The sequence below is a fragment of the Sinocyclocheilus anshuiensis genome, unplaced genomic scaffold, assembly GCF_001515605.1.
Source record: "Sinocyclocheilus anshuiensis isolate Anshui unplaced genomic scaffold, SAMN03320099.WGS_v1.1 scaffold435, whole genome shotgun sequence".
In the NCBI taxonomy this organism is placed as follows: Eukaryota; Metazoa; Chordata; class Actinopteri; order Cypriniformes; family Cyprinidae; genus Sinocyclocheilus; species Sinocyclocheilus anshuiensis.
The window spans coordinates 325,378-336,138 of record NW_015552555.1 but is presented as its reverse complement, the minus strand read 5'-3'; the positions used below and the strand labels follow the sequence as shown (position 1 = coordinate 336,138).

The 10,761-nt window shown below is 36.1% G+C and overlaps 1 pseudogene; it reads left to right on the top strand.

Moving 5' to 3' along the window:
* LOC107664536 (centrosomal protein of 112 kDa-like) overlaps positions 1 to 5,123 on the top strand; it is a 155,870-nt pseudogene extending 150,747 nt beyond the window's left edge.
* Positions 5,124 to 10,761: the final 5,638 nt, after the last annotated feature.

The following is a 10,761-nucleotide window of genomic DNA, read 5'->3' as shown; positions in this document are numbered from 1 at the left end:
CTGAAATAAATGAACTTTTCCACGACATTCTAATTTATTGAGATGCACCTGTATACAGTATATAGTATTATGTGCATTATAGAACGGATAGCTCTGGTCCTTGATGCTGATTGGTCAATGCCAGTGGTTTATTCATGATACCGCTTCACCAAGCTACTGCTTATATCACTGCACAGCATCTATGCTTGTATCACATACTAGCAACTATGGGGTGAGCGAAAACAAACACATTGAATGTGGCATCAGGATTCGGAAAGGTGTTTATTTTTGTTAAATAAAATGAACAGAAATGTTTTTTAAAAAGTGAATAAAGTGTGAAAAGGAAGATATAATATCCAACTGAAAGGGGAACTCGCTGACTGGATGCTGGCAGCTTTGATTGGCGACTCTCCTTCCTGAAAACAGTCTGGGGAAATGACTCGGCAGCCAGGGAATTCCATAAGTACGTCAGTCGCAAAATAAACACAGACAGTTTGATTAGAATGTGAAGTATTTTAACCGATATGGATTTTTACATTTCAAAATCGATCTTTTAGTCTATGCTGTTTTCTGTTGATGTATGAACAAAACGTCACATTATTTGTGGCTTGCCTGCCATCCAATAATTCGTAAATCTATGAACTTTTTTACTTTATATTTTTATTAAACTTCTGTCTGAGTTTGAATAAATCTGTCATAAAAACAAGTTTTTGTTACAGCCACCGTTTAAATATTTATATATAACAAAACAAATTTTGTAGAAACATAATTCTGTACAGTAATTAAAATTTTGATATAAGTGCAATTTAAATGTTTGTACAACTCATTTTCTATTTAAGTGTTGATTATTAAATAAATTTGATTAAATAATTGATTATTAAACAAATTTTATTTTTGGTTTTGGCTTTCAGCTAAATGAAAACTTTAATTTTCATGTTTGGTGTTTCAGTAAAAAATTAATTATGGTGCATCACTAAACATTATCCCACTTCTTACATGACCGCTTTCCAAAAAATAAATAAAATAAAAAAAATATATATATATATATATATGTGTGTGTGTGTGTGTGTGTGTGTGTGTTTATCTTTGTAATGATAGTGGGTCTCGTCTTTGTTTTCTCTGGACTCCATTTCCCATAACCCCTGCCTAGGAACTCATTATCACACAACACCTGTTTCCCATCAGTGACATTATAAAGGTAGCTTTCATCCACACACACATTGCTGATTATTGTATCGCCTGTATTGTCATCGTCTTCTCCGTGTTCCGTGCATTGCCTTGCCTTGCTTGTTTTTTGACCTTGGACTGTTTACATTGTTTTTGATAGTTTGCTGCCTGCCCTGACCTTTGCCTGCTTATTGGATTACTCAGGACTGTCTGTCCTGAATTATACCTGTTTGCTACTGTTTGAACCTGCCTGCTTTGACCACTCATTTTAATAAAGCTGCATGTGGATCCTCAACTCCCACGTTACAATCTGTAGTAAATGATTATTCTCCCCAACATGTACCCTCACCATTGAGGAATGCAGGGTTCAGTGCAAAGACCCCTGCAGTCAGTTGTTCAGTCACATGACTTCTCTTGTCCAGTCAAGTCTTTATTACTTTATTGTACTTTATTAGCTTTATTGCAATTCAAGTGTATAGTATTTATATATATATTATTTTTTTTTTTGCAATAGACAAAACAGTACAGTTAAGTGGTACAATGAAAGAAGAACCCTGTGATGTTCTGGCCTACGGCCCGAGACGCTGAGATAGGCTCCAGCATTCTTGCGACCATACATGGGACAAGCAGCTTAGAGAATAAATGGATAGAAGTAAAGAAGTAGGACCATAAAGACAACTCATGTCACTGCAAGCCTCTTCATTGCCTGCCACTGGCAAAACACAACAGCCAGTGGTTTACATCACATTCAACGCTTTATCAATTAACTAACTCTGGCCACATAGCCCTCTTTCTTTACATGAAAAGTACCCACTTGGCCATATCACAGAACTTCTGGTCTTCGTTCCTCAGTAGTGGAATCGATTCCCAACAGCTATAAGAACAACTAACATCCCAACCACATCCAAACAAAGCTTGAAGACTCAGCTACTCTAGACGTCACACACTGAAGACATAAATAGCTGCAAAAAAACAACAATCCAGGCTCATTGAAAATACATGACTCTGGCTACATTTCTGTGAAACTGCACAAATGTACCCATACAGACAGTACATTTCAATGTACTTTGAGAAATGTGAAATGAACACTAGAGGCAGTAAAACCACCATCTTTTTTTTCCTTTTCACACAAATGATGATGATTACGGGCAGATTATTGATTAATAAAGACTTATTTTCCCGTGGTTCCTCGCACAATACTATTTTATGACCACTAATCACTTTTACCATAGTGCATGGTTTGTAAACTGATACATTTTGCCATTTGCGTCACATAACCAGCTACATGTGTATGGCTTTTTTGATATAATAAACTTTCAAATATTACTCTTGCAATGTGGAACGCTGGGGTACGAGGCCTGTAAAACACAAGTCACAACACTCCATAAAAAAGCTTAAAGCCTCGTAGAAGCAAGTTAAAATGGCACGATTGCTTCAGCAAGTGCATCTTTAGCTCATGTTTGCTTTTGTTAACACTATCGATTAGGTTAAGGGTTTAGTGTAGGTAGTACGTTAATTTTAAATGTGATAAAAGCATTAACACTTTAGAAACGCATTTCTGAATTGCCATGATACATGCATTAACCATTAACATGCATTGGAGAAAATTGAACACGCTATTTAGTGGCAGTCAAAGAAGATTTAATGTGAAACATGCTGCAAGCAACTCAAAATCTTTTTGAAAAAAAGGAACCCACAGGCACATTACACTGGTCTGTTTATTAAAGTCGCATCTGCAAAGGATATTGCTTATAAAATGCTTATTGTGGGCATCACCTGAAAAGTGTAGCGAATGTACAGTACCTGGAACAACCAATTTCAGGTTTTGCACAAATCTAGCCAGAGTCACATAGTTCCAGTGAGCTGCATTGCAACATTCTGTGTTTGCGATCTTATTGCATCTGTTGTTTGGGGCTTCCACTTTGAAAATGAAGGTCTAGTTTGAGTGTTCTGTATGTTATGAGCACTCATAAATCAAAATTACAAACCCAGCCCAACTGTCCTGCTGTAAATGACAAAGCTTTTGATTGTTTCTTTATCATTTCTTTTATAGCCTCCAAAACCACTCTTAAAAGTCAAAAGTTGTTGATGTATGGAAAGCATTTTACACCAAAACTCAAACACACCAAGCTAGGTTTTCAGCCCCTCGTATGAAGTCCTGCATGTGATCAGTCCACTTCACTTCAGTACCTCCACATTTGGTGTCTTGTATGCCATCGCAGCTTCCTGTCCCTCAACTAATAATGCCGAGCAGTCAGTCTTCACGTCTTTGAACTCAAGTGGTTCTTGTTTATTTGATTTTTTGGGAAGGGGAGGGGGTAACAAGTGTTGCAAGTTCCTCCATAGACATGGATCTAATTTGGCCACAGGGCTTTGAAGTCTCTGTTCCAGTTCATCTCTTTATGTGCAATTACACCCGCCAACCACATTAATACAGGCTTCAAGGGCTCCGGCCAGGGTCTTATTAGTTACAGTCAGCCTTGTTCTACACGACTCTGTGGCAAGAGCATTTTTTTAAACATTTCAAATCTAAACAATAGCCCCTTTTTGTCAGGCCTGGCCCTGGGCCCCTCAAACAACATTTCGAGATCACAGTTCAAAGACCCGGCGCACGCCTCTGAATAGCTCTGACTAGATTCTTTCGGAATCGCAGCCACAGCTCTGTGATCTGATATGTTTATGCGTTGTAATTGGTGACCAGCGTGGCCTCCTCTGTCCTTGAATATTTCGAGCATTGCACATAGCAGTGCATTATTTTAACAAAACCAGTGGCCGTTTAGGAATCTAACCATAGTCATTCTTTTCAGAGTCAGAGGCATGCATTTGCAAGGATGGTAACATTAGATTTGCTTTGAGGTTTGCTCTGTGTATCTCGGTTACCAGGAAAATCGTCACAGAACAATGTACATTTTTCTCAGGCGCATACAACATTTAAAAAGCCAGAATTAACCAAGTGTATTTCTTTACGAGAAAATATTTTCAAAAAGAAATCACTTTTGCACAAAGCGGATCTACAGTTGCTGCAATGACACATTTTTCTACTCACTATTGTTACACAATAGCACATGGTAAAAGGAATTGCTAGACATTAATAGGGTCACATAAATCGTGTATTTTCCCACTTATTGTGACTGGGCAGATAAAGTTTCTAAAGTCCCAGTGGGTGTCATTGATGTGTTAATGTATTCATCTGATTGAGGTCAAACAGTTGTGAAAGTTCTGAATGAGCCTGTTTTGCTGCTTAGTTTTAGTAAATGCTCTTTTATAGGCGTTCTGAGTTCTGAAAGTTGCAGTACAGTTTTAATAGCACATAGTAACACTTTATAGGGTCTCTTAACTAGTTGCTTATTAGCATACATATTACTAGAATATTAGCCATTAATTAGTACTAATTAAGCACATATTAATGCCTTATTCTACATGACCTTATTCTACATCCCAATACCTAAACTTAACAAGTACCTTACTAACTATTAATAAGCATCAAATTAGGAATTTATTGAGGGAAAAGTCATAGTTAATAGTGAATAAGTGTTCCCTATTCTAAAGTGTTACCTAGCACATTGAAGTCTTTAATTTCCAAAGATCAAGGACAATTCAATTTCTCATGACATGAGCTTTTTAAAAGTAGAGTACAGTAATCTGGTCTGGCAGTTGTGGGCTTACAATTCAGATCCTATGGGCGGCATATATATTACTGTTGAGCTCATATTCTTCCCCAAATTACTAGGAGTTTGGCCTGTAATGCTCTGGAAATGCTTGCACGTGAAAATGATTTTGTTGTACTTCAAATCAGTGCATGAAAATTGTAGTAGTTTCTCAAAGTGGTAAAACCTAGCAGGTAAAATGGTTCCTAATATGATAAACGTACCACTGAACTTGAGACTGTGTTTGTCTGCAGGTCAGCCTCCTGCAGAAGAAAGCGTCAGTCTTACAGGAGCAGCTAGATGCTAGCCTCATCAGGAGGTGAGGACCTGGACATGCTTTCACGCACAATTTATCCAAATTCAGTGTCAGCTGTGGATTGTCTGTTTATATATACGCACATGTACATAGAATGCACAAACATTGCTGTGTGTCAGAATGATTGTGACAGAGTCCACAAATATGACAAGTGCACAAGACGCACCTCTGCCATCTTTGTCCAAGTTTGGAGTATAGAAACGCTATAATTACTGATGCACAAAAGGACCAACCTCAGTTTGTTTTTACATGCCGTTTAGAGATCATACAAAGTAAACCTGTGACACTTGATGCCAAAATGCTGCATGACAGTCTGATTGGAGCTTGTGGTGTTTCGTAAGTGCTTTCCAGTTTTATGATCAGCATGCAGTCAGTGACTGAGACCGAGACCATCACCAGATCAGTTTTATAATAAAGAGACCATTTGAAATATTAACCCTCCTCCACCTGAGCCCTGACCGCTGCAGGTGTCGATTGGCCCTTTTGATCAGAGTGGAATAAACAAACAGTGTCATGTGACCACTGGTTGATGCTCATTTCCTCTTTCACTCTAATTGTTAACTGTTTACTGATTAAATATTGTCTGCTGGTGCAGCCTGAGAAAGAGCAGCCATGCCAGACCAGGCTACGTTCACACCTGGTATTAACATCCATTTTTTGCTAAATACAGGTGTGAAAACAGTTTATGCTATGTACCAGAGTTAGCCAATGGCTAATTTTAATCTGCAGTCCCTTGGCTGGTTACCATTTAAAAAAAAAAAAAACACTCATCTTGGTTGTCAAAACAATTGAATTTGCCTGTGAAATCTGAAAGACTACATTCAGTTAAAATTGTTCCCATGTTCTTTCTTGTTTTGCACTAACAGTGATAAACTCACAGTGATATAGTGAGGACACAGATCTTAGCAGGTGTAAACAGTGATGGGTCTCACCTGACCACTTGTGATCGGACCACCTGAAAGGATCTTAATACCAGCTGCAAATGGGGCCTCTGTTTGTAGCACTGACAGTTTCTGATGCCTTATTGATGCAGCACTGATGATGACAGTGTTTATTCTGCCCTCAGTTACTATTTAATGATGATTAAATTATGATTTGATGTGTGTTTAAGTGATTTTGATCGGAATATAAAGACATGCTGGACCATTTCATATTTCTCTCTCTTTCTCTTTCTGACATAGCCAAGTTTCTATCCACTTTGTGCACTGTTCTGTTGTAAGTGAAAACGTGTAACAAATGAAGATAAAATCCAAAATTAGCTCTTTCCAATAAAATGACGTGCATAATGATGTCATCCTTTAAGAAAAGTGAATTGGCATATAAGTTTTGATGTTAAAAAAAGCCAGTCTACTGTTTACACATTTCACAATTTTTCATTAATTTCATTTTACTAAAATATAATTAGGAAAAATGTTAGTAAGCATAATTTATTAGCTTTCAGAGTTCCGAGGTCTCCTTTCCAAAAGGTAAACGGTTAAAACAAAATAAGATTAATAGTATCTGAAAATCACAATTACATCAAATCAGTCTGTTTTTTTTTTCAAAGGCAGATGCAGAGACAGATCCTAAACATTTAATTGTTTCGCTTCTTTATTGTCCTCATTCCTTTGAAATAAAATTACATAACATTATAATAAATTGTGCATAGCCCATATAAAATTATTTTAGTGTCAGTGCCATGTTTGGGATTTTTATGTGTCACTGGGAACTCAGGCAATGTGCCTTCAGTTGGCAGACACTATATTTTTAACAAGCTGCAGATAGTCAAGATGCTATATTTTCATTATCCTTTGAAAAAAAAAACTAAATATTCATAAACAAGTGCAGTTGTACCATTGTATGTCTTTTTTACTTTTATTAGACTGTAGGTTGAAATAAAAGAATGCGTGGGAAAATTATTTTTAAATGAGAGAAAATACTGCCTATTCCCAGTTTATGGGAAACATAGTTAGTTTTTTCTTCAAAAAAATGTGTAAAACATTGTAATTTGCAACATTATGAAATAGAAGAAATACCAAATCAAGAAAATACTATTTGACAAAATAAGAATAAATGGTGCTTGAGAGGTGCATCTTACCACAGCAAAACCTTTGTTTTCATTCTTTGAACTGTTTTTAATCCCTGCTGAGAAAAGTTACTAATTACATGGCATTCAACAGTAATATGACACATGAAGAATTTAGATTTTTAGGCCACTATGTATGAATAGATTTAATGTAACTTTGAACTTTAAGTCAAGTCAAGTCACCTTTATTTGTATAGCGCTTTATACAATACTGGTTGTGTCAAAGCAACTTTACAGTGTTTAACTGGAAAATAGATTGTCAATAATGCAAGAAGGCAATAACAAAGAGTCATTTTTCAGCTAAAGTCAGTTCATTGATGATTCAGTGATTTCATCATTGATGTGACGTCAACTTTACCAAGAAACAAGCTTTAATGGGAGCAACATACAGACATTAAAGCCCTTTTTCTCAACATATGTGTTTCCAAACTAGTTTTTCACAACATTATAGGAATCAACATATAATTTATGCATTAGAGTAGAACAAAAAAATTATTGTGTTGTGAAATTTTAACAATAATCAGCATTTCCATCTGCTATATCAGTAAATATTTTGATACGCTAAATCTTTTTCCACAAAACAAAACAAAAAATCTTTGGATGGAAGCTTGGCTATAATGACAGTGAGTTTTTTTTAGTACAAATGCAACACATTGAAGAGGTTGTGCATTGAGTGTGTACCTATGATATAATTATATTATGATTACTATAATTATTATGAGATAATAATTATATTAAATAATGGGAAATACAGTTTGGAAGAACAAACCACACCTTATCTCATAAGCCATAAATGAAAACTATTTTCTGGTGACCTGTTGACCTGTCTTCAATAGTACACTAAGTGTGAACAAAAAAAATCTATTGTACAGTCACTAAATACAATTAAAAACCTAATTTAGATTACCTTCAGCCACAGTAAGTCTGAGCTTACAGAAAAATTTATTTCCTACTGCTTCATACTATGCGGTCATGCCATGGTGCGATCTCTAAAAACGTGCTTGAGGCTTGAATATCTTGTTTAGAAAATATATACTGAACTATTTAAAAACCATGTTTCATTTAACACATCATAATCACTACCTCTGTGTCTCTCTCACTGTATAGATGATATCAGGCCATTAATATATGTCCTCATGCAGACTTGTAAGCGAGCCCGTCCTGATACACACGCCTCATTCACTGTTGCTTTCATGCTGCACTTGACTGATGTGCCACATTTTAAAGCCATATTTATGTACCAAGTCATTGTATTTTTATTTTTTATTTTTTGGTTGTTGTTGTTGAATTCATTGGTAATTACAATGTTCATCTGTGAAAAAACATTCATTTTTTTTTTTTTATTATCATTATTATTAAATATGACATTGTTTCTCAAATGCCTGACTTTGCATCGTTGTCATTTTCCTGTTGGCTTCAGTTTAAGGTGAATCTGTGATTTCTGTGCCGCTAGTGGAACTAAATGGAATTGCAAAAATAATATGCATGAGAAATAAGTTTCCCAAACACTCATTCCACGCCCATCTGTCATCTGACAAATGGCTAGTCTCGCCCCAAACTTGAACAGTTTATTGAGTCAGATGTTGACATGTCAGGCTGCTTAAACATTCACAGTCACAGTGTTTACACTCTTTAGAAAGACAAACTATAGCAATGGCTTACTTACAGTGACTCTACATGATAAAAAAATAATAATATTTTAGCACAGACAATTATGCATAGGGTTGCAAAAAGGTGGAAAATTTCCAGTAATTTCAGAAATATTCCAGAAATTTTGGTAAGTTTTCCAGTATTTTTTGGAATATTCCAGGGATTTTTGGAAAATTTCGGAAATTTACCGGAAATGTTCCACCCCTTTGCAACCCTAATTATACACATTAGCATTAATAGCATTATTTAATAGTAGGATCCATGTGGCTCCAGTTTTCTTTCCTTTTTATGCATTTTTTTTTTATTATTATTATTATTGCTTTAGATCTCTTCTACCTGTTATTGGATTGTTCTGTTTTATAGTTCTGCAAAATGCCTTCAGAAAGCCATCAACATTTTGTCTATTTTGCTTCAGAGTTTACAGTAGCACAATGAAATTATTCTCTCTCTCTCACTCTGTTTTTGTTAAAACAATAAATTCTGCATTTTTAAGTCAAACTGTTTTTCTCCAGAGTGAAAGATTTATTCAGCCTCCCTTCAAAGGTGTCCTATTATGCTTTTTCACTTTTTCAACATTAGTTACTGTGTAATATTGCTGTTTGAGGATGAAAACGATTACAAAGCTCAAAGTGCATTCTAAAGGGAGATATTCTCTAACAGAAAACACTTTTTTAAGAACTACAACAAACGGCTCGTTCGGCTCAGATATTGAGACATCACAAAGTCACTTATTTAAATAATTCCCACCCACAGAATAAGCAAAAAGGGGGGCGAGGCCTGGTTGAGCTGCGCTAGATAAGACAAAGAAGAAGAGCTGCTTTATTAGCGTTGTCGCCATGTCGCGGTCATGGTAGGGTGTGTGGCCTTTCCCGAACACGCTCTAAGGGGTCCGCCAATCACAACATGCTGGACCAGATAACCAATCAAACCTTTTGGAGGAGGGAAACAGGAACTAAGGAACTAACAGAGTGTTCGAGACAGACTGGGAAGAGAGGTGCTGCAATAATGTAAAGTATGTGAAAAACAATGCATTTTGGAACAATCAAGCATGAAAACCTATTCTATACACCAAATCAAGACTTCATAAAAGAGCATAATAGGACCCCTTTAAATCATCTGTGAATCAGTCAGTCAAGCAAGTAGTGCCGTCCCAAATCACAGTATCATTTGTGCCATTGCTGCCATGTATGTCTAGTCAGGATGCTTAAACAAATCTTTATCAAACATTGTTTTGATATCTCTACAGAGTCACAGTGTTAACATTTTCACTCTACCGTCTCCCACTACTGTGAGATTCCTCAGTTATTAAGTTGAATCAAGTGCATTTATAGTCAACACATGACAAACACACTGCCAACCATTCCTGAGACCACACGGAAGCAGTGTGTGCTTGTCATTCGTTGACTATAAATGCACTTGATTGACTTCACTAATAGTTTGAAACCTCATGATAGCCTGATGCCTGTACCGCAAAGTGGGTTTAAGTAGTTAGCCAGGTAAGTTTGAGTTTATATTGAGCAACCCTAGATCGTCGTCACCACAAAAGTGTATAGGAGTTTGCTGGTGTTCATCACTCCCCTTGTGTCTCTCACTTAAAATTAAAGCATACGTGCAGAAAAATAATATTAGAGGTTGACAAAATGGATTTCCATATATATGTATTTTTTTTATTATTATTTTTTCTCCAGCAGTAGTTGTTGGCATTTTGCAAATATTGTTTAAAGTTGGCATGAAACAGAATTTGTGACCAAATTTACTTCTGAGTTGTGATGTATTTCTGGGTGAATTGGCCGTGAATAGAGGCAGATCAGAGTCTTACAAATGTCAAAAGAGAGTCTTATCACAGGAAGAGCAACTTAGGCCATTTTGATTAAAGACAAGGTTAAAAATCAATTTCATGCAGAATAAGATTTTTTTTTCTGCTGATTTGATATGCA